This window comes from Heterocephalus glaber, unplaced genomic scaffold, assembly GCF_053883595.1.
Source record: "Heterocephalus glaber isolate CG9 unplaced genomic scaffold, H.glaber_assembly_v1.0 deba00001504, whole genome shotgun sequence".
Taxonomy (NCBI): domain Eukaryota; kingdom Metazoa; phylum Chordata; class Mammalia; order Rodentia; family Bathyergidae; genus Heterocephalus; species Heterocephalus glaber.
The window spans coordinates 8404065-8424244 of NW_028258324.1; the positions used below are offsets into that span (position 1 = coordinate 8404065).

Consider the following 20180-nt stretch of genomic DNA (forward strand, 5'->3'; position numbering starts at 1 on the left):
TAACTGTGATCTTTGCCGTTCAGGTCTGGGAGGCACTGACTTTTCTTAATTAAACCACCGAGTACAGATAACACAGAATTCCCAGCGGAACCCTCATTTATTCCCAATACTGTATTCCTTCTTTTCGCTATTCTGATTCCACCTTCCAGCTCTCAACATAGGTTCAGGGACACAATATCTAGTCAAATTACTTTTATTCAGACTGAACTTCAATTTGTCTACAAAATGAGTATAATTCCTATCTCAGAGCATTGGAGGATTAAGCAGTATTACGCCAACCATATACGTGATCAGTAGACAATAAACGGGAAATATCACTATGACACGTCCAGAATTCCCACTAACAAAGGCTGAGGCAGCTCTGAGGCTTTGGTCTCCACGACTTCCTAGACCACCCAAAACTTAAACTCTGCTCAGCTGTACTTCTAGGCGTCTGGGTAGAGTAAACCGGCTGGCTCCCAATGCAGCCAAACGGGTCTTGAGGATGCGCCACGGCACTCGAAGTTAAGGGTTAGAGCTAAGCAATGCTTCATACCCGGACTCTGTGCAACTAAGAGCGAAAATCCAGAGCCACAGAGCTACTTCCTTCCTCACACAGAAGGACAGTGTCCTTTGGAGAACACGCCCAGGGGCATGGTCCTGGCCGCGTGTCATCCTCAACCCCACACACGCAGAGTGGTCTCCAGAACCCACGGCCGACCTCGGTACTCTGCGCTTGTGCGATTGCCGGCTGTACTTGGCATTTCCCGGAAGAGAGCGAATGGAACAGCGAGGGCGGGGAATTGAACGGAAAGGGGAGGGACAGAAAGCGGAAGCGTTAAATCAGCTGACTGGGTCTCGTGACAGCCTGGGCGGTGGCAACGCAGGCGTATTAGAGGGCGGTGCTCGAAGCCTGGGCGAAGATGGCGGCCTCCAGAGTGAGCCTCTGAGAGGCAGAGGAAAGAGGCGGAAGGGGGCGGGGAGACAGCGCCGCGGCGGCACCGAGAACCCGCGGCAGCTGAGCTGCACAGCCCCAGCGGCGTGAAGGGAAAGTGGTGACAGGGAGGAGGCCGGAGGGCGCCTCATCCCTCTCTGGACGCAGAACCAGCGGCGGGAGGAGCCCGGGCTGGAGCCTCTCCAGCCTCCCGCAAAGGTAAAGCCGACTCTGGGCGCTAGTCTTTGGGACTCTGCCCCCTTTCTGCTCACGCTGCGGGGACTGGAGAGTTTCAGGGCCGGGAAAAGGGTGGTGGTGTTTTGGCCGCCGCCGCTAAGGGAAGCGGATTATCTTCCCCCTGGACTGCTGGTCCTTCCGTCGGGCCACCCCTTCTCTGACTGACAGTTGTCCAGGCCACAGCCCTGCTTGTTCGGCCCCACCCCACTTTTTGTCTCATTTTCCTGTTTCCTGCCCACCGAGGGTAGGTAGGTCCCCTGCTCCCGTAGGACATCCTTAATCTACACACCTCAAGTGCCCCTGTGGGCTCCGCCCTCGGGATTCCCTTCCAGACTCATAGCCCTAGCACCCTTCCGGCTGGGTGCCGGCCACTTGTTTCGTTGGGTCAGCGATCCTCTCTCTGCCTGCGTCTCGCTTAGAGTTTCTTTGCTTAGCTTTGTTTCATTTTGTTGGAAACAGCTGCGTCGTCTCTTACAGTCTTTCCCTTTTCCAAAATCAAGTTTTTCCCCTCTAGAGTTTTCGTTCCTGCAAGGTAACTTATTCACAGTAGTCTTTCTTTAGCTGCTGCGATTTCACCTCTGAATGTACCCTTTGGAGTGGGGGAAATAGGACTTTGATCCCTCGGAAAGTGGCTGATAAACGCAGATTTGACTTACTACACCTGAGAAGATTGTCTTTTAAATTTCTCCCTTATTGTATGGTGTTAATCACATTTGTCCTGAAATTATTTCCTCTATCAGTTGCTGGGAGAGAGGAGTAAAAAATCTCCCCTAATACATTGGTGGTCTCCAAAATAATTATTTCTCCATTTCCCTCTCTTTTTTTCCTTTACCCCACCCTGCCTCCCCTGAAAAGAGTCTACCTGAAGAAGCTCTTGGATCCTCTGTGAAAGGTTTTATTCAGTAAAGTTATTTTGAGCGTTTTCGAATAAAGCATCTTCGAAAACTGGTAAAATTTCAAGATAGTTCTTCAGGAACTGCTCCTAGTGATTGCCTTTTTTCACAGTATTTTCTTTCTCATTTTATGGATTTGGTAGATTTCTATGCTTGAAAGTACCATCTACAGTGTTTGAGGAAATGATTCACAGGGGTCAGGTTTTCTAGTATATTACCAGTCATCTGTGGATTTATGGGAATATGAAACAGGACTTCCTTTAAAAAAAAAAGGAAAATTTATAGGAACTAGTCAGACATGTAGTATCCTGAAAACACTGGATCTCAGTTCTTTGGTTTCTACAAAGTGCTTCGTTGTTTCGCTTAATTTAGGTTATAACATAAAACCATATTAATATTTTAAATGTGAAACAGTGTTTAAGCAGCTATATCTCAAGCGTGACCTGGGCTATTAATATTACAATATGTTCAATGAACATAGGTCTTTATTTAGAAATTGTGTTGTACTCGTTTGAAAGCAGGAAGTAGACATATTAGGGAAGAAAAGAGTCCGTTATTAAGAAACAAGAATGTAAATAACCTTAAAGACTAGAGTTCAGTTTTTGGAAAATAACAGTATTTGTATTCCACTTACGGAGGATATTCCTCTTTTTCTAAAATGGTGATAGTTTGAAGGTGGCTAAAGGAGAGTTGTTTGGAAATAAGCTTTTGATTCAGTTTTTTTCAACTTTATCAGATCCGATAAAGCTTCCCTTTTATTTTGTTTTGTTTTGAGACAAAGTTTGCTATGCAGTCCATGTTGGCCTTGAATTCAAGGTGATCCTCCTGCCTCAGCCTCCCAAGTGCTGGGATTACAGGCATGTACCACCGTGCCTGGCTCTTTTATTTAATTTGTGTTTAGTAAGTAGTCAGCTGATACATTTCTTTACAATCACAGGAAGTTGTGCTCAGGGCAGGACTATGCCAACAAAGGTATAACACAGCCCAAGAAAGCTGCCAGGGTGACAAAAGCACTGTACACAGGTCAAGGCACACAAGAATAGTAATAGCAACAAAAAGGAGGTAGGTAAATCAGGCTTTCAGGATTTAAAGGCCAGACACCTCTGCTTTATGTATTGCCCACTGAATGTCTAGGTATAATTGTAAGCACTGGGCTTTTTTTGTTTTTATTTTTTTTCCCCTGGTACTGGGGATTGAACTCAGGACCTTGTGCTTGCCAGGCAGACATGGCAACACTGAGCTGCATCCGGGACAGACAGCAGTGGTTTTTGAAGATTCCCTTTTTATACCAAATAATTGTAATATTTAAAATATGCATAATTGGCTTCCTTCGGTTTGGTCAGCTGTGAAGAGTTCTTTTAGAGTAGCTAACAAATTGATGAAGACTGAGTGCACTGTCTTGCTCTTTATCCACAAACTTTGCTAGTTATATGCCTACAAAAGGTTGGAAACAGCCCAACCCAGGGAGTATCTTGTTATGCAGGCCTAGTGGAGGGAAATATCAAGAGAAGTTTTTAGAGGGTCAAGAAACTGCTCAATTTTCTGCTTTCTCTTCTGGAACAAAACTTCCCTCCAATCTGTGGAGGGAAGGGCATCCTTGTTGGCCCTACTGGTAAAAATTCACTGAGCTGGGGGAGATGAAATAAGAGAGAAAGAATATTATGGGGAGAGAGGCCCTTAACCCAAAACTGCAGTCAGGGGAGGGTCCGGAGAAACAAGAAGGCTGTACCTCTGAGATCCAGAGACCTAGTATATGACTTAGACTGAACCTCGATCAGAACAGCAGACTGCATCCCTAACCCCCACCACCATGCTAAGAAGCTTTGAATAAGTAACCATAATCACAGAAATCTACTGGAAGAGGCACAAGATTATGCAAAGATGCCTCCAATGCAGGAGACCAGCCTGATAGGAATATCTAACTGGAGGGGGTGAACGGAGATTAAAGACACAGAGACAGAGATAATTTAGAATGAGGGGACTGGGAGCTCTTGCCTGTAGTGGGCAAAGAGCCCTAAGTGTTTGGCTCACCTCGCTTTTATTCACTTAGACAAGGGAGCAAGCAATTAGGTTAATGGAAGATTCATCTGCCTCTTGTTATCTATAGGGTGTACCCAGGTAAATATCCAGATCTCAGCTGTATTGACTCTTTTCTGGAACTTGCAACATTCCAGCCAGTATGCCTGCACATTGCCAAACAAGAAGAGTTTGCTGTTTTTTTCTTTTGTTCTGCAGAGAAGGTCAGTTAGGCCAGGACCTTAATTATCTAGTCTTCTACAGTCCATCTCAGCTATCTTATACCACATGTCTAGTTAAAAAAAAAAATTGAGAGGCATATGAAAAGATAAAAAAAAGAAAATAGAAATTCCCAAAAGAAAGAGCAGTTGTCAGAATGCATACAAGTTGACATAGACATTGTTATCTAACTGGGAATTTAAACTGACTGTGTTAAAAGTTGAAACAGAAAAGTAGACAAAATGCAGGATGAAATGGGTAAATTCAACAGAGAAAAACAAAGAATCAAAAAAATGCTAGATGTGAAAAACAGTAAGGAGATGCAGAATACCTTTGAGGTGGTAGATTTGTCATAGCTAAGAATCCTTGTAAATATGTCAGTAGAAATTCCCAACTGCACCACAAAAACATGTTTAAAAAAACCCACCAGAACCAGTCATTTTAATATATGCATAATTGAAATCCCAGAAGAGAGAATAGAAGAAATATTTGAAGAAATACCAAAATTTTCCAAAATTAGTGTCAAAACAAAGATCCAAGCTTACAGAATACAAGCAGAATAAACACCTAAAAACCCATGCAAAAAAAAAAAAAACCCACTAAAAACCTGTGCAAAAAATATATAGGCATATTATATATAAACTAAAGGAAAAAAAGGGCCAAAGAGAAAACCTTGAAGGTAGGGGGGGGAAAAAGAGCATAGGAATAAAGGATAAGAGTTACAACAGAATGCAAGCAAGAAGAGGACTGAGTGACAACTTTACTGAAAGAAAAAGCTGTCAATCCCAAATTTATACCCAGCAAAACATCTTTCAAATAAAAATGAAATAAAGATACACTGAAACAGCCAAGAAAACATCAGTATATATGCTGTATAAGAAATGTTTAAAAGAAATTCTTCACACAGATAAGCTTGAGTCTATAGAAATGAAAACTACTGGCAATGCAATAAAAGAAAATAGAATAAAATTTACTTTTTTCTGTTTTTTTTTTTTTCTTTGGTACCAGGGATCGAACTTGGGTCCTTGCGCTTGCAAGGCAAGTGGCGGAACCACTGAGCTAAATCCCTGGCCCAAAATTTACTTTTTTCTGATTTTTAATTGTTCTAAAGGCTTTTGTAAAGGGAAAACAGTGAACATATATGTAAAAGTAGAAAGTAAAACATTAATACAAAGGATGGGGGATACTATAGGGTCATTGTGCTCCACATAAATCAATATATTTTTTGAAGTTAGACTGGTTAAGTATAGATGTGTATTTTAACCATAGAACAACAACTAAAAAAATATATAAAAGATACAAGTAAGGCAATAGAGAAGATAGAACTCTTAAAAATACCTGTTTAATATAAGAGAACACAGAAAAGGAGACAATAGTAGACAACAGATGGAACAGATGTAAAACAATCGCTTTAAATGTGTCCACACTAGTTAGAAGGTGTTATCAGATTGAGTTAAAAAGAAAAATCAACTATCCTTTGTGTACAAGAAACTTGCTGGAAGACAGGTTAAAAATAAAAGGATGGACAAAGATAAACCATGAAACACTAAAAGATTGTTACAATAACTATATTAGTAGACAGTGACGACTTTAAGGCACATTATATCGTGTAATGAAAACAGTGAGTTCTTCAAGATCTATAGTTTGAGGAAAAACAGGGAAAAATCTCCTTGAACTTTGATTTTTATGTATGACACCACAAGAAAAAATGGGTAGATTTGGCTATTAAAATGACATAATGTTCTGAATCTTTAATTTTAAAAACCCTCATTTTTGCCTGTATGTAAAATTGAAAGGATTTTATGTTAAAATATAGTCACTTGTGTCACAAGACATGTCATTCTTAAGAATCACTGTTTTATGCAAAATTAAAAAGAAACCACAAGACTTAGGAGAGGAATTGGTTAGGATCATAAAACTCAAAAAGTTCCTCAGTGACACATTAAAAAAGGAATTTAAAAATAAGACTTTTTGCACATTTTTAGTGGTTACATGCTATGATAATTAATGGTATTTTTTTCTTGAAAAAGGTTCCACTGGAAGGAATCACATGAATTATTGTGAAGCATTGGAAGCAGGAGAGTCACAAGATTGAATGGAGTTTAAGAACATATTTGAATGGGTAATCCATTGATCTCCTAAGATGTGTGTTTTGTGAATGCCTACGCAGCTCAGTTTAGCCTTTACAGTTTCTGCATTCACCTGGTGTTTCCTAGTGATTCAGGAAATTGCACATAAGCAGATGTGAAATTTGCATCATGCTTAAATTTTTCAGTACTCTTATCTTGTTGGAATAATTTCACATTACCAAAAAGGCATAGCAAAACTATGTGCATTTCAATATATAAATATTTATGATCATGCTGAAATAAGCAGTTGTCAGAGACTTGCTCCTTTCCATGGAATCAGTTTGATTTTTGACAAATTTGAATGGGTATGTTTATCATCTTGTGACTCAAATGCCACAGGTAGAATTACTATTAGCATTGTTTTTAAACTGAACAAGGGAAAATAAAATCTCAGTTTACTTGATGGCTTTTCTTTATTCTTGATTATTTTCTTTTTTGAGACATTCTTGCCGTGCAGTCCAAGCTGATCTTGAACTCACTATGTAGCCCAGGCTAGCCTCGAAATTGGGGCAATTCTCTTGCCTCAGCCTCTCCAGTGCTGGGATTACAGGTGTGCACCACCATGCCTGACCTGATAATTGCATTCTTAGGAAACCTGTATATATTAAACTCTGCAAAACATACCTTTTTTTTTTGGTACCTGATATTGGACTCAGGACCTTGTGCTTGTGAGGCAGGTGGTGGCACCACTGAGCTAAATCCCCGGCACTAATACTTATTATTTTGTATTTAAAATAAATTCTGGGAGGAGTTGATTATAAGTAGGTATTTTACCACATGGACATTTGAAAATTGTACTTTAGGACAATTTTTCAATCTGTGGGACTGTCTTATACATTGAAGGATATCTAGTTTCATCCACTAAATGCTAATAGTGCTCCCAGTCATATTGCCCCAGTTGAGGTATATTTTAGATGGAAATTTTATTCAGTGTTTTAAAATAACATTTTTCTGTCAAGTAGTGTTCATGTGCTCAGCATGTGCCAATCAGTAATACCTCTTGTTATGTGGAGTGATTCTTAATCATGGAAACTTCTTTGAGAATCACTGATGTAGGGAATACTTGTAGCAAATAGTTTAAGCCAATATGGTTATAAATGATTGTTTCTGCTTAGGATACAGTTACCTCTGAACAGATGCATATAAATGAGATTCAGCCAATAAAGATAAACATATACCTTGTAGTAGTTCTTTCCAGATGCTTAACTTTATTCAGCAACTTAATACTTGTTCTACTAATACTTGTGAAGATGAGGGATTTCTGAAGCAACATAAAAAAGCAGTGGGATTTTGATTTCAGCATTCTGTTGTTGCCTGTAGTAGACCACACTGCCTGAACAGTATTCATGTTTAGCATGTGCCTACTGTTAGTATCTCTGCATTAGATTTTGGAGGGAAGTGTTGAAACAGGGTCTCATATAGTTCAGGCTGACTTTGGGCTTTCTATGTAGTTCAGGCTAGTCTTGAGCTCATGGAGATCCTCCTGCCTCAGCTTCCCAAGTGGTGAGATCACAGGCGTGCGCCACCACACCTGGCTTAGTGTTTGATTTTTTTGATTAACAGAAAACAAAACTCTTAAAGTAGTCTATAACAATTCTTCTAAAGCTCTGATTTTTGTCAACAATAGCTGCCAGAATTTGCTTAATGGAAAGATTACTAAGGTCCTGAATATGAGACTTTCTGAAATACTTCTTAAATTCTATATTAATTATACTAAAATCTAAACTTTTATATAGAGATTTCTGATTTGTATTCTTAGTCAAGACACAGAATGTATTTTGTCTTAGGGTAGATAAACCATATTTCTTCTAAACCTTAGCGCTTTTGGGGTTTGTTTTATTATTTATTTATTTATTTTTGGCTTTTTGAGACAGGGTCTCGCTGTATAGTTCAGGCTGGCCTCGAACTTGGAATAATCTTCCAGCCTCAGCCTCCCTAGTGCTGGGATTATAGACGTGCCATGACGCCAAGCTCTGAGTTCAAAAAAAAAAGTGGAATCATATATCATCACCCCCACCCCACCCCACCCCCGCTTTTTTGGTAATTTGGAAATGTCTTGTAAGCTCTAAGGCACTGTGGGAGAGATATCAGTAATAGGAGTATTTCAGAAAGAACAAACCAGGAAACTGGTGTTACTGCTACTTAGTATGGGGTGAAAGGGAAATTGTAACAATTTAAATTTTCTTTTAATAGTATGGAGGTGAATGTGTAGATGTTTGGATGCTTACTGTAAAACTTTCTTCCAATTGTGTTTGTTACAGGTTTAGGAAATTTGGTCCTCCATTACACATTAACTTTAGTTACAGAAAGAATAGCAAGTTTCAACTTGGCTGCTGAAAATCTCTTTGGCCCATTAGGGCCTATTTACTGTAATAGAGCTGTATTAAGTGTCTTTCTGAGCTAAAGAAGAGTTTATGAAGCTAGTATACTTTGTTCTTGCAAAAGCCAAGTTATGGTTCAAAGATAAATTGAAATAGAAAATAGGTTCAGGAAGTTTGAAGAATGTGTAACAAAGTAAAACATGGAAATCTTCACTATTATTTACAAGAAATGGCTTAAATGAACACGTTTCTAAAGAAAAATGTTCAGGTGACTATTTGAAAGTATTCTAAAGCTTTGGAATGGGAAAAGTCATCTCCAATGGGAATTTTTGTTTTGGTGGGGGGATTGAACCCAGAACCTTTGCACTGAGCTATATCCCCATCCCTATTTTTTTTTTCATTAAGTCTGTTGGTACATTTTAGGTATGTAATATAGTTACATTCATCATTGGGAACTTGTACCTTTACATGATGTATCTTGGTTCTTATTTTTTCCCCATTCCCCTGCCCTCCCTTTAACCCCTCCACCCCTCCCTATTTACAGACTTTGTTTCCCTTTTTTCCTTTCCTTTTCCCTACCCCTCCCACTTCCTTTAACCCTTTAGACTTTTTCTTCCTATTTCACATTATCAGTTATACATTTTCATCCTTATTTACACTTTTAGTTTCTCCCACCAGATAAACTATTCAGTATTTACATGTCTGTCCTCTTTATTTCACTTAAGAGTATGGCCTCAAAGGGGCAGGGGATTTAGCTCAATGGTTCCAGTGCCTGCCTCAAGTGCAAGGTCCCAAGTTCATCCGTGGTACAAAAAAAAAAAAAAGGTGTGACCTCAATGTACATCCGTTTAGCTATAAATGTCTCTAGTTTCCTGTTCTTTATGGCTGAGTAGTACTCCATTTTATAAAAAAAACCACATCTGCTTTATCCAGTCTCCAGTTGTCTCCATCCCTATTTTACTTTTAATTCTGAAAAAAGGTCTTACTAAAGTATAAATTGCCAGGCTGGGCTTGAACTTGGTGATCCTCCTGCCTCTAATTTCCACAGTGCTGGGATTACAGGCATGAGCCACCATATCCTACTATTTTTTTTAAATAGTTAAAAGTTTATTTTGTCTCAAGATCTGTTTCTTGAGGTAATATCAGCATATATATGATTAAAATAGAAAAGATAGACCTTATTTCTGGTATTTGATTTATACTGCTGAATAAAAAAGACCAATACAATTAACTGCCATTGTATGTATGTACCACCTCTCCTCCCATTGTCCTCCCATTGAGATAATGCTAAAATGTTTCTTTAGGTTTGGGGGTTACTCTCTTTTTTCCTCAGTACTGGTAATTGAAACCAGCATCTTAAGTTGCTAGGCAGTGCTGAACTACATCCCCAGCCCTATGAGTTACCTTTTTTGTTTTTGTTTTTGTTTTTGTTTTTTGAGGCAGGGTCTCTATGTAGCTCAAGCTGGCCTTGAACCCACAGAAGTCCTCCTGCCTCATCCTCCTGAGTGCTGGGATCACAGATGTGCGCCACCATCCCTGGCCTTAGGAGTTACAGTGGACCCTTGACTTACAAACTCAATGAGGGCTGGTTGTAACTCAAGTTGGTTGTAAGTCAATACAACTGAGACCTGGATGTTTACCTAGGTGCATGCTATATATAGATTACAAGAGGCAGAATTAGGTCCATTAACCTTTGTCAGGCCAGTTGTAACTTGAAGGTCCACTGTATTTTTTAATTTCTTTTTTTTTTTTTCAGTATCAAGAATCGAACTCAGGACCTTGTGCTTGCCAGGCAGGCATGGCACCACTGAGTTACATCCCGGCCCCTGTATTTTTTAAATTTCTTTTGCCCTTTTGTTTCATGAATACTCAATTTTTAGTTGGAAGGGAATAAATTTTTAAAGTAGAACAGGGGAGCTCTCAAATTATTTTGACTAATCTATGACAGTGGAATTATTTAAAAGTTAACTTTGATGTAGAGGAGATACACATGCTTCAGTGTTCAAATTTCGAGGCAATTATTTGGCGATGTGATTGCCAGTTGAAAGTTGATGTCACCACTGGCTTTCTTATTCTGTGAGGACACTTAAGTCTGGAGGAATCAAACTCTTAAAAAAGTTCAGGAGCCTAAAATGAGATGTGCTAAAACCTTGAATTATGATCTTTTTTTGGCTGTTTTAAGTTTGTGGATACTGTGTTATATACATTATGCATACTGATTTGTTCATTTAGAGGGCAGTACTTTTATCTGTACTTGAATCATATATTAAAATTAAAAATTAAAAAACAGTTGTATGTGTTACCGTGCGTATGTCAGCTACTCAGAGACTGAGGCAGGAGAATTCTTTGAGCCCAGGAGTTGGAGGCCAGCCTTGGCAGCACAGAGACCTTGTCTCTAAGGGGGAAAAAACCAAAACGGTTAAAGTTCACATGGCAGTTTCCTCTGTACACAGCACATTTTATCTAAAACAGTTTATCTGTAGCTTTTAAATCTGGATAAAAATTAACAGTTTGTTAGCCATTTATGTTATTTGAAACAGTATTAACTTAGTGATGCATTTACTTAAATTTTAAATCCATTTATGAACAAAATTAGATTTTTAAGAAGCCAGTGTAAGAGATTCTCCCTTTAGTTATTCTCACAGTTAGCCTTTACCTTCCTTTCATAGTATAGTAGGTAAAATGTTTTCATTGTAGAGGATTTTGATCAGAAGTCAACTCTTACTTTTCCTCAACATATTATAAATTTGTACCTATAGCCGAGTTGAAAAAACTTTACGTTAGACACCCAAAACCCATGTCCAAGATTTTTTTTTCTCTCTTTTTTTTTTTTTGGTACTGGGGATTGAACTCAGGACCTTGCGCTTGCAAGGCAGGCGCTGGAACCACTGAGCTAAATCCCTGGCCCTTCAAGATTTTCAAATTACCATTTTACTGAACTTGGTTTATCACAAATCTGTCCGTGTTTTTACCCATTCATTAGTCCATCTCATGCATTTCAAGACAAACCTATGATTTTAATTCACATGAAAATAAGGTTAATGATGAGCAGAGTAAATTCTGTCCATACATTTTATGGACTCAAAGTGAGAAAAGTAGTATCTTACCTGTTCATCATATTTGTGTAAAAATTACTTCCAGTTTGTCAGGTAAAAGGGCCGAAGACGAAGACCAAGACCAGACCAGGCCACAGCAAGCCTTTATTAGGGGAATAGATCCCTAAGGATATTCTCTATTAGGGAATTAGATCCCTAATATTAGGGGCTGTCTCTGAACAAAGGAGAGACAAGCAATATGGCCAGGGCAGGGAGACTCTTTTCTAGAGACTGGGGTGGGGTTTGTAGCGGCTGAGGTGGGGTTGAGTGAGGTAGTGACTAGGGAATGGAGGAGCCTGTCATGTCACTTGGTGGTAGGAGGTGAGCGAGTATTAGGTTACTTTCTAGGTGGGAACGGGCATACCGGGAAGAAGGGTTTATTCTTTGGTGGGAGCAACCATCTTGGCATGATGTCACACAGGGGAGGGGACAAGGCACCATAGGAAGAGGGCAGCTACTATACATAACAGCCGCTGAGGTGGTGGGAGACCTATCACAAGAAATGCATGCTTTAAACAAATAGCCTTCTGTACATTAACTCCTAACATTAACTCCTACATTCTCTAATTGTATTTATTTTCTAAGTGCATTCATTCATCCTGGCTAAATGAGTTTATTGAGTTTAACGCAAGCCATCCACTTATACTTAATTTTGCTGTATGGTCAAATTCTTTTGCTTATAAGCATGAGTATAATCTGCCACAGGCTATGCTTCTGGTGTTGGTCACTTCGTTCTACTTTTGTTCTTAGTGTCAGTTTGAGGTAAGCTTCTGCCCAGTAGACTCTCAAATCCTTTGGTTTTTGTGTCAAAATTATGTATCTTTTAAAAGGAACATTCTAATTTTATCCATAAGTGATTATAAATAGATGTGCCAGCATTACTGCCAGTAATTAAGAGAATAAAAGAATATTGTGTTATCTGAAAGCATAAAGGAGTAGAATTCATTGAAAAAGGCACATCTGGCCAAAATACAGTATTTGTGTTGCCCTGAATTTGACTTTTTAGCCCTTAGTACAATTCTGTTGAAAGAGCTGGGGATGGTGGTGCATGCCTATAATCCCACACTTCGGAGACTGAGGCAGGAGGATACATTGTGAGTTCAAGGGCAGCCTGGGCTACATAGTGAATTCAAGGACAGTCTGAACTACATAGTGAGACCCTGTCTCAAAAAAAAAAAGTATCTGCCTATAAGCAGATACTTAAACCACTTTTTTAGCATATATATATATATATATGTATATAGTGTATATATATATATATATATGTATATAGTATATATGAAGTATTTACTAATTAAGTTTATTTTAAAGAGTAAAGCTTCTTTTTTCCCCCAAAAGTTTCTCAAATTGTAGTTAATAGGCACCAGACAAATTTAAAGACACTAGTTTGGATAAAAGGAAGGAAACATTCCTAGTACTTGAGATTCCAAACACCCAAGTTGGGGATATCTAAAATGTAAACAACACTGGCCTATAATAGTATTTTGTAGGGATACAATTGGAATAGAGAAACATAAGTGGTAAATTACAGTTGACTTCAGGTAACTTAAAAAAAACCACTTTTGTCCATCATGATTACCTTGGTTTAGCTTGTTTTTTCTTTTTAAAAACCTTTTTGTGGAAAAGATTTTTTTTCAGTTAATTTTTTTTGAAGCAAGGAGTTTATTGGTACATTTTAGATATACGTAATGATAACATTCATCATCATAGGGAATTTGTACCTGTACATGATATATCTTGTGGGAAAGATAAGTTTTTTTAAAATAATGAAAAAATGCCCTCATGTATGCCATCTAGTAAGAAATATGCCTATATAGTTATTTTTGAGTGGTTAAGAACTATGAGTGCAAATTAACTTAATTTTTGAAGGTAGAAATTCTGGGTGATATACAGTGTTTCCCCCTTATCTGTGTGTTCCAGTATCTCCACTAGGTAAACAAAACTGCTCATAGTACTGAGCCCTATATATGTTTTTTTCTTATACACAAATTTAATTCTTTTTCATCTTAATTGATTAGTTCACTGTGGCCAAAAGTTTTGCAGTGTATTAGATTTCTTGTTGCTGAGATACAATACACAACGCCTACAACCTAGAAGAGGTTTAATTTGTTCATGGTTTTAGTTTCAGACCATTCATGGCTGGCTTCAAAGCAAAGACGTCATGATAGTAGACCATGGTAGAGCAAAGCTTCTTAGTTCATCATAGCTGAAAGCAAGGGAAGAGTACCAAAACTGAAGGGATGAAGGCTGAACCCCCAAGGCATGCCTTCACAATCTACCCAGACACACCACTGTCACTACTGTTGTGCTTTGGGCTCCTAAGTAAGGGTTACTTGAACACAAACTCTGCTATATTGTTGACAGTCAGCCTGAGAACCTGATTGACCGGATGACATTCAATCTGAGGACTACTGAGTGAATAATGGGGCTAGTAGACTATATAGCATGGATGCACTGGACAAAGGGATGCTTCACATCTCAGGCATGATAGAGTAAAACAGCATGAGATTTCATCATGCTACTCAGAAGAGTATGTAATTCAAAACTTGTGAATTGTTTAATTGCCGGACTTTCCAGTTAATATTTTCAGACCATGGTGAACTGTCGTTAGCCATGGTAGCCAGGTAACAAACAGCAGATAGAATTACTGTATATGGAATAGCAGAAGAGTTGGAATGTGGAATTAATAAAACATTTAGAAAGAGTCAAGTAATTTAATATTAAAACTTTCTCCCCACAAAATGCCTTAAAAGTATACTTGAAAATAAAGATATTAGAAATACTGAAAATATCCTGGGATAGTAGGTTTAAAATACAATAATTACTAATATTAGTTAATATATCTCATAATATTTGCTCTGAGTCAATACCTAATTCCTTTATATGAATTGTTTCACTTAGTCTCCACAGCCCTTTGAAGCAGTTATTACTGTCCATATTTTACAGATGGGTAATTTAGAGAAGAAGCTTGTTTAAAGTCATGCAACTCATAAAAGTTAATACTAGCCTATCTTTGGCCATAAATAATAATTTAAAAATTTACCACCCTTATATCAGTGGTAGATTGAATATTAACATTCACTGTTTGTGTTAATTAGCTGCTTGTGATGGTCATTAATTAACAGTGTGTATAGATTAGCAGGTATAGGATCTTTGCTGTAGGAGGCAGCTACCAAAGTCTTCCTAGATTGAATTCTGTACTTGGAGGGCACCTAGACTTGCCTTGTCATCTTCCAGTAGTTCTCTTGAAATTGTTCCAGTTCTTACCTTTAATGATGTAGAGTCAGTACTGGATATTCTTTTTTGTTTGGTTTTTGGTTTTTTGAGACAGGGTCTCATTATGTGGTTCAGATTGGCCTTGAACTCACTGTGTTCCCCAGGCTGCCCTTGAACTCACAGTGATCCTTCTGCCTCATCTTCCCAAGTGCTGGGATTACAGGCATGTGCCACCTCGCCTGACCAGTACTGGATATTCTTACCCTATTTTTTTTTTCATGTGATTTCCGGGTCTTTGAGAATTGCCATTATCCTTGTAATGACATACCTGTGTGTGTAGAATTACCTTTATGGTCTGAAAAAGTTAATGCATTTTCCAGGCCAGCTGCTATTCATTGGATGTGCAGGAGGAAACTGTGTGAGATTCCCAGGCAGACCACTCTGACACTCGAAGAAGGAGCAAATCATCTTTTTTTTTTTTTTTTTTTTGATCCTGGGGATCGAACTCCGGTCTTTGTGCCTGTGAGGCAGGCTGCAGGCAGTGGAACCACTGAGCTAAATCCTCGGCCCTGCAAATCATCTTTTAATAAATGCTGACAGCTCAGCAGGTGACTCCTGTCAGTCTCAAGAGCCCCGAATAGAAGCTTTTTTTCTTTATATATCTCTCTTTACATCTATGAAGCTTAATTCTTTTGGAGTTTCTTGGTAATATAGTAAGCAGGATTTACACAAAGCAGAGCACCAGGGCGGGGGGAGCAGAGTTCTGGCAGGACTTGGAGTCTGTTATGCTCCTTTGGTGACAGATTACAGAAGTTGTCATGGTTACTCAGGTGCATTCTACAAAGAGAATAGTTACCCAATTAACCCATAGTTGTCCAATTCCAATTGGAGGGGTGGTCTCCTCTCTCAGATGAAGTGACTTTATCAAAAAGTAGTTGAGGTTTTCCTTAGAACATAGATTTAAAAACTTGGAGAGGTTAATATACTGCTGGGAAATAGGTTCCAGCCTCAGATCTCAATCTGGTTATTCTAAAAGCTCCAGTGGTAAATTTCTGTCATTCTGTTTATTTTTCACGTGCTTGTTTAAAAAAAATTAAAGCATAGCTGTAGATGAAAATATTTGCAAGTTTATAGATGGTAAAGTATTTCAGCTTTGGAGATTTCCTTTTTCTTTATTCCTGGATTGAGTATGGTCATTTCCTTGCTTGAAATTGTGTGTGTATTTTTTTTGTTTGTTTTGTTTTGTTTTTGAGACAGGGTCTCGCTTTGTAGTTCAGGCTGGCTTTGAACTCTCTATGTAGCCTAGGCTGGCCTCAAACTCACAGTGATCCTCCTGCCTCAGCCTCCCAAGTTCTGGGATTACAGGTGTGCATGACCAAGCCCGGCTCAAAATTATGCATTTCAAAGTGATTTCTATCAGGTGTCCATTTTCCCAGGTAAAAGTAAGAATTGAAACTAATTCTAAATTATTTCAGGAATGTTTTATCAAATGATAAATCTGTAACTTTGTAGTCCGCATTCATTTATTTTATATCTTAGAGTTGAAGGAATGTATTAATGCTCAGGTTAAGTACATAGAGTATGGAATTAAACAGGTTGGCTCAAGGCCTTTCCAACCATTTAACTTTCTGTGAACCCTGGACAGGTGTTCTCTGTCAATTTCTTGTTTCTCTATCAATTTTCTTATCCATAAAATAGGAATCACCATACCTATAACATTGTTATTACTGGACAAAATGAAATGCATAACAAATGCCCTGCCCTTAGGACTTGTCATAAATTTTAGATTTAGGATCACCTTACCTCCTCAGTTTTAAAATAGCTTTTGCTGAGTGTTCAAAATACAAAGCATTACACTGGTTTCCATTTTGAGGTTATGCAAACACTAATAATAGGACTGAACTGTCTAATTTATGGGGTGACTTGGCTATGAAAGTGGCTGTCTACTGCCTCGCATACCTCTAAAATATACCCCTAAGTATAACATGGTTGAAAGCAAGCTTTTCATATAGAGGAGCAGGTTTTTTGTTTCTTTTTTTCCCTCTCCGTCGTAAAGTGCCTTTCCATTTTACAAGCCTTCTTTTAAATTCAGAATTAAATGCAAAGTAGCAGTTTCATTTCTTGCCTTGTAAAACATTAAAGACAGAGAAAATTATCAGGTGTGCTGAAAATTGGCCATAGAAATTTCTGCTATCCTGAATTGAAGTGATTCTTTAATCCTCCTGTGTTTTTCTGTCATCATTCTAATCTGCATCAGGAATATAGTTTTGTTCCTTTTTTTTAAACAGACAAGATGGTTAGTAGTTGACTTATATTACTGTTATGTTTTCTCCTTCTTTCTCCTTTTATTTATCCTAGCCTAAAATCTTCTTGAAGTCTGGTGCTTTTTTCTTCTTTATGAACTTGAGTCTCCAAAAAGTATGGATAAACCTTCTTAATGTAAGCTTGTTTTATTTCCTCTCCCAAAAGGTCTGTTTGAATAATGTATACCCCAAGTCAGTGATACCCATGAGTTCATTCTCTTATGTGTTTTATTTTTAAAAATTAAATGTTTTGTTATTAATTGCACAATTATTCTGCTTTTATTCTCCACTTGTGGATTTATTAGGGATCTTTTTCTTTCTAGGTCATGTCCTAAGTTCTTTACAGTTGTCATTTAAAAAGTTTTTATTATCATTTAAAAAGTTTTCTCTGCATTGCCTTTTAAAGTCCCTTAATGATATCTGCCTGTCTCTTTCTCATACATATCTTCTCACTTTGCTGAAGATAAGCTGCTGGTGTGGTCCTTTTGATTAAGAAATGGATTAGGAATCCAAACTCCATTCTTCAGTATCAGTCATTTACCTTTTCTGTTCATCTTTCTCTTTTATTGTTCCAGTCTTCACTTATGATATGTAAATAGTCATCTGTACTCCTATATATTTCACTTTTTGATGAATCAGAGATACTACCTAGGTTTTATTTTTTTCCTAGCAGTATTTACAGCAGGTGATTCAAAGGAAGAGATGTTTGTCAGGTTTAATAAATGTCAGTTGGCTGTTATGTCATCCAAGATACAAAATCCAGAAATAAGCAAAGTACCAAACCAATGTTCAGGATTGCATTTGGCTGTCTCTATATTTATTAGTAATCTGTCAGTTGATTGTATAACAAATGTCTTCTTTCTGGTAACAATAAAGCTTTCTCTAAACTTGATGTTACTTGTGGTTCTGGCATGCTTCAGAGCATGAATTAATGATGTTTTTGCAGAAAATTCGATAAATCTCTTGGGGTCCTCTTATCAGAGTATCAATTTTGAAGTGGACATCAGAATTGCCCTGAGATTGCTACGTTTTATTCTACTGAAGGCTCCTTTTGTGTCAGGCAGACTTGTAGGCTCTGGAGATACATTAGTGAGCTAAACAGACTGCCCCTGTCTGAATAGTCTAATGGGATTAGGTGAATAATATATAATAAAGTGCACATTAAAGTATGAAAGGTGCTATCCAGAGAAAAGGAGTAAGGGCATAAAGAAATAGGGAATATAGAATGAGGAGAATCGTTATAGTCTGAAACACAGTGGTTAAGGGAAGGTCTCAATGTAAAGGTGACATCTGAACATAGATTGAAGGAGAGGAATGTGTAAACCATATGAATATTTAGGGAATGAGCATTTGTACAAAGTCTCTGGCTAATAGTCTAAAAACAAGCAGGAAAAACGAAGAAAGCAATTTCAAGATAAAAGCTGTTTAAAAATGTTTTTTCCACTCAGGTGTATACCAAAAGAAATCATGTTCACGCAAAACTTGTATACACATGTTCATATTAGCATTATTTGTAATAACTAAAAAGTAGAGACAACACAGATGTCAGTCAGTTGATGAGTAAATAAAATGCGGTATATGCAGGGGCTAGGGATTTAGCTCGGTGGTTCTGCCACCTGCCTTGCAGGCACAAGGTCCCGAGTTCAATGCCCGGTACCAAAAAAAAAAAAAAGTGGTATATCCATACAATATTATTTGGCAGTGTAGCTAGAAGAAGTGAATCTCTAGTGATAGGAAACCTGTGAGTGACTACTAACAGGGCTTCTTACTGGAGTGATGAAAGTGTTCTAAAAATAATGATGGTTGTAGAACTCTGAGTATACTAAAAACCATGGAATTGTATGCTTTAAAAGTAAGTTTATGGTGTATATATTGTATCTCAAAAGATGTTACATTAATGTTTTTGGATGAAAATTATTTTTATTAATTATGAAAAGCATACCTGATTTTAAAATCGGTATATAAAAGGTGTGTAAGCCAAGTTTAAGTGAACCATAATTCCATATATTTTCTTGGCAGTATTAGCAGTGTGGTATGTATCCTACAGTTTTTGTTTTGTTTTTTTGAGACAGTCTCCCTCTGTAATTCAAGCTGGTCTTGAACTCACTGTGTAGCCCAGGCTGACCTCGAACTCACAGCGATCCACCTGCCTCAGCCTCCTGAGTGCTGGGATTACAGGCATGCATCAACACACCCTGCAAAATAAAAAACATGATTTTTCTAAATGTAAGAATGGAAGCTAGAATGATCACCTTTAGATGCTAGGTTGGATAATGACTAACTTTATGAAGATTTTAGATTTCTTACTGTGAACGTGCATTATTTTTATAATGAGAAAATTATTTTTAAATTCCTGTGTACAAAAGATCCCCTTTAAAGTAACAGTGATAACAAAGTGATTGGCTTTGCAAAAACCTTTTGGAATTGGTTTGATGCCTGGCAAATAGTTTCAGATGCTTTTAATATGTTAAAACATTGTATTTGGCAATGTGAGATTCATTTTCTTTATCTAACTATTTTTTACTCAGTTCCATACATTAAGATGTTGATTGAAGGCAATTTTTGTCTTCAAGAAACCTACTCCAGGGTTGGGGATTTAGGTCAGTGGTGCCATGCCTGGCAAGCACAAGGTCCTGAGTTCGATTCCCAGTACCAAAAACAAAGAGAAACCACTCCAGATAGGAGGGTGACAGGTTGGGGGAGACCAGTTGAACAGTCACAGTATGGGTGCTAAAGGCTATGGGAGCATTGAACAAACTACTGTCCTTAAAAACCTTATGGTTTTGTAGAGATGTGAAAGTGAGAGACATATTGTATCTTTGGAATATGACATTCAAG

General features: G+C 38.0%; 1 protein-coding gene across 2 annotated transcripts in view; it reads left to right on the forward strand.

Moving 5' to 3' along the window:
• The first annotated feature begins 873 nt into the window (after positions 1–873).
• Dnajc13 (DnaJ heat shock protein family (Hsp40) member C13) overlaps positions 874–20180 on the forward strand; it is a 147936-nt gene continuing 128629 nt past the window's right edge. For both annotated transcript variants that reach the window (XR_015440811.1, XM_087186154.1), the window contains exon 1: positions 874–1132. The gene's annotated coding sequence lies outside the window, so the exon portion shown is untranslated. The remainder of the gene's footprint in view (positions 1133–20180) is intronic.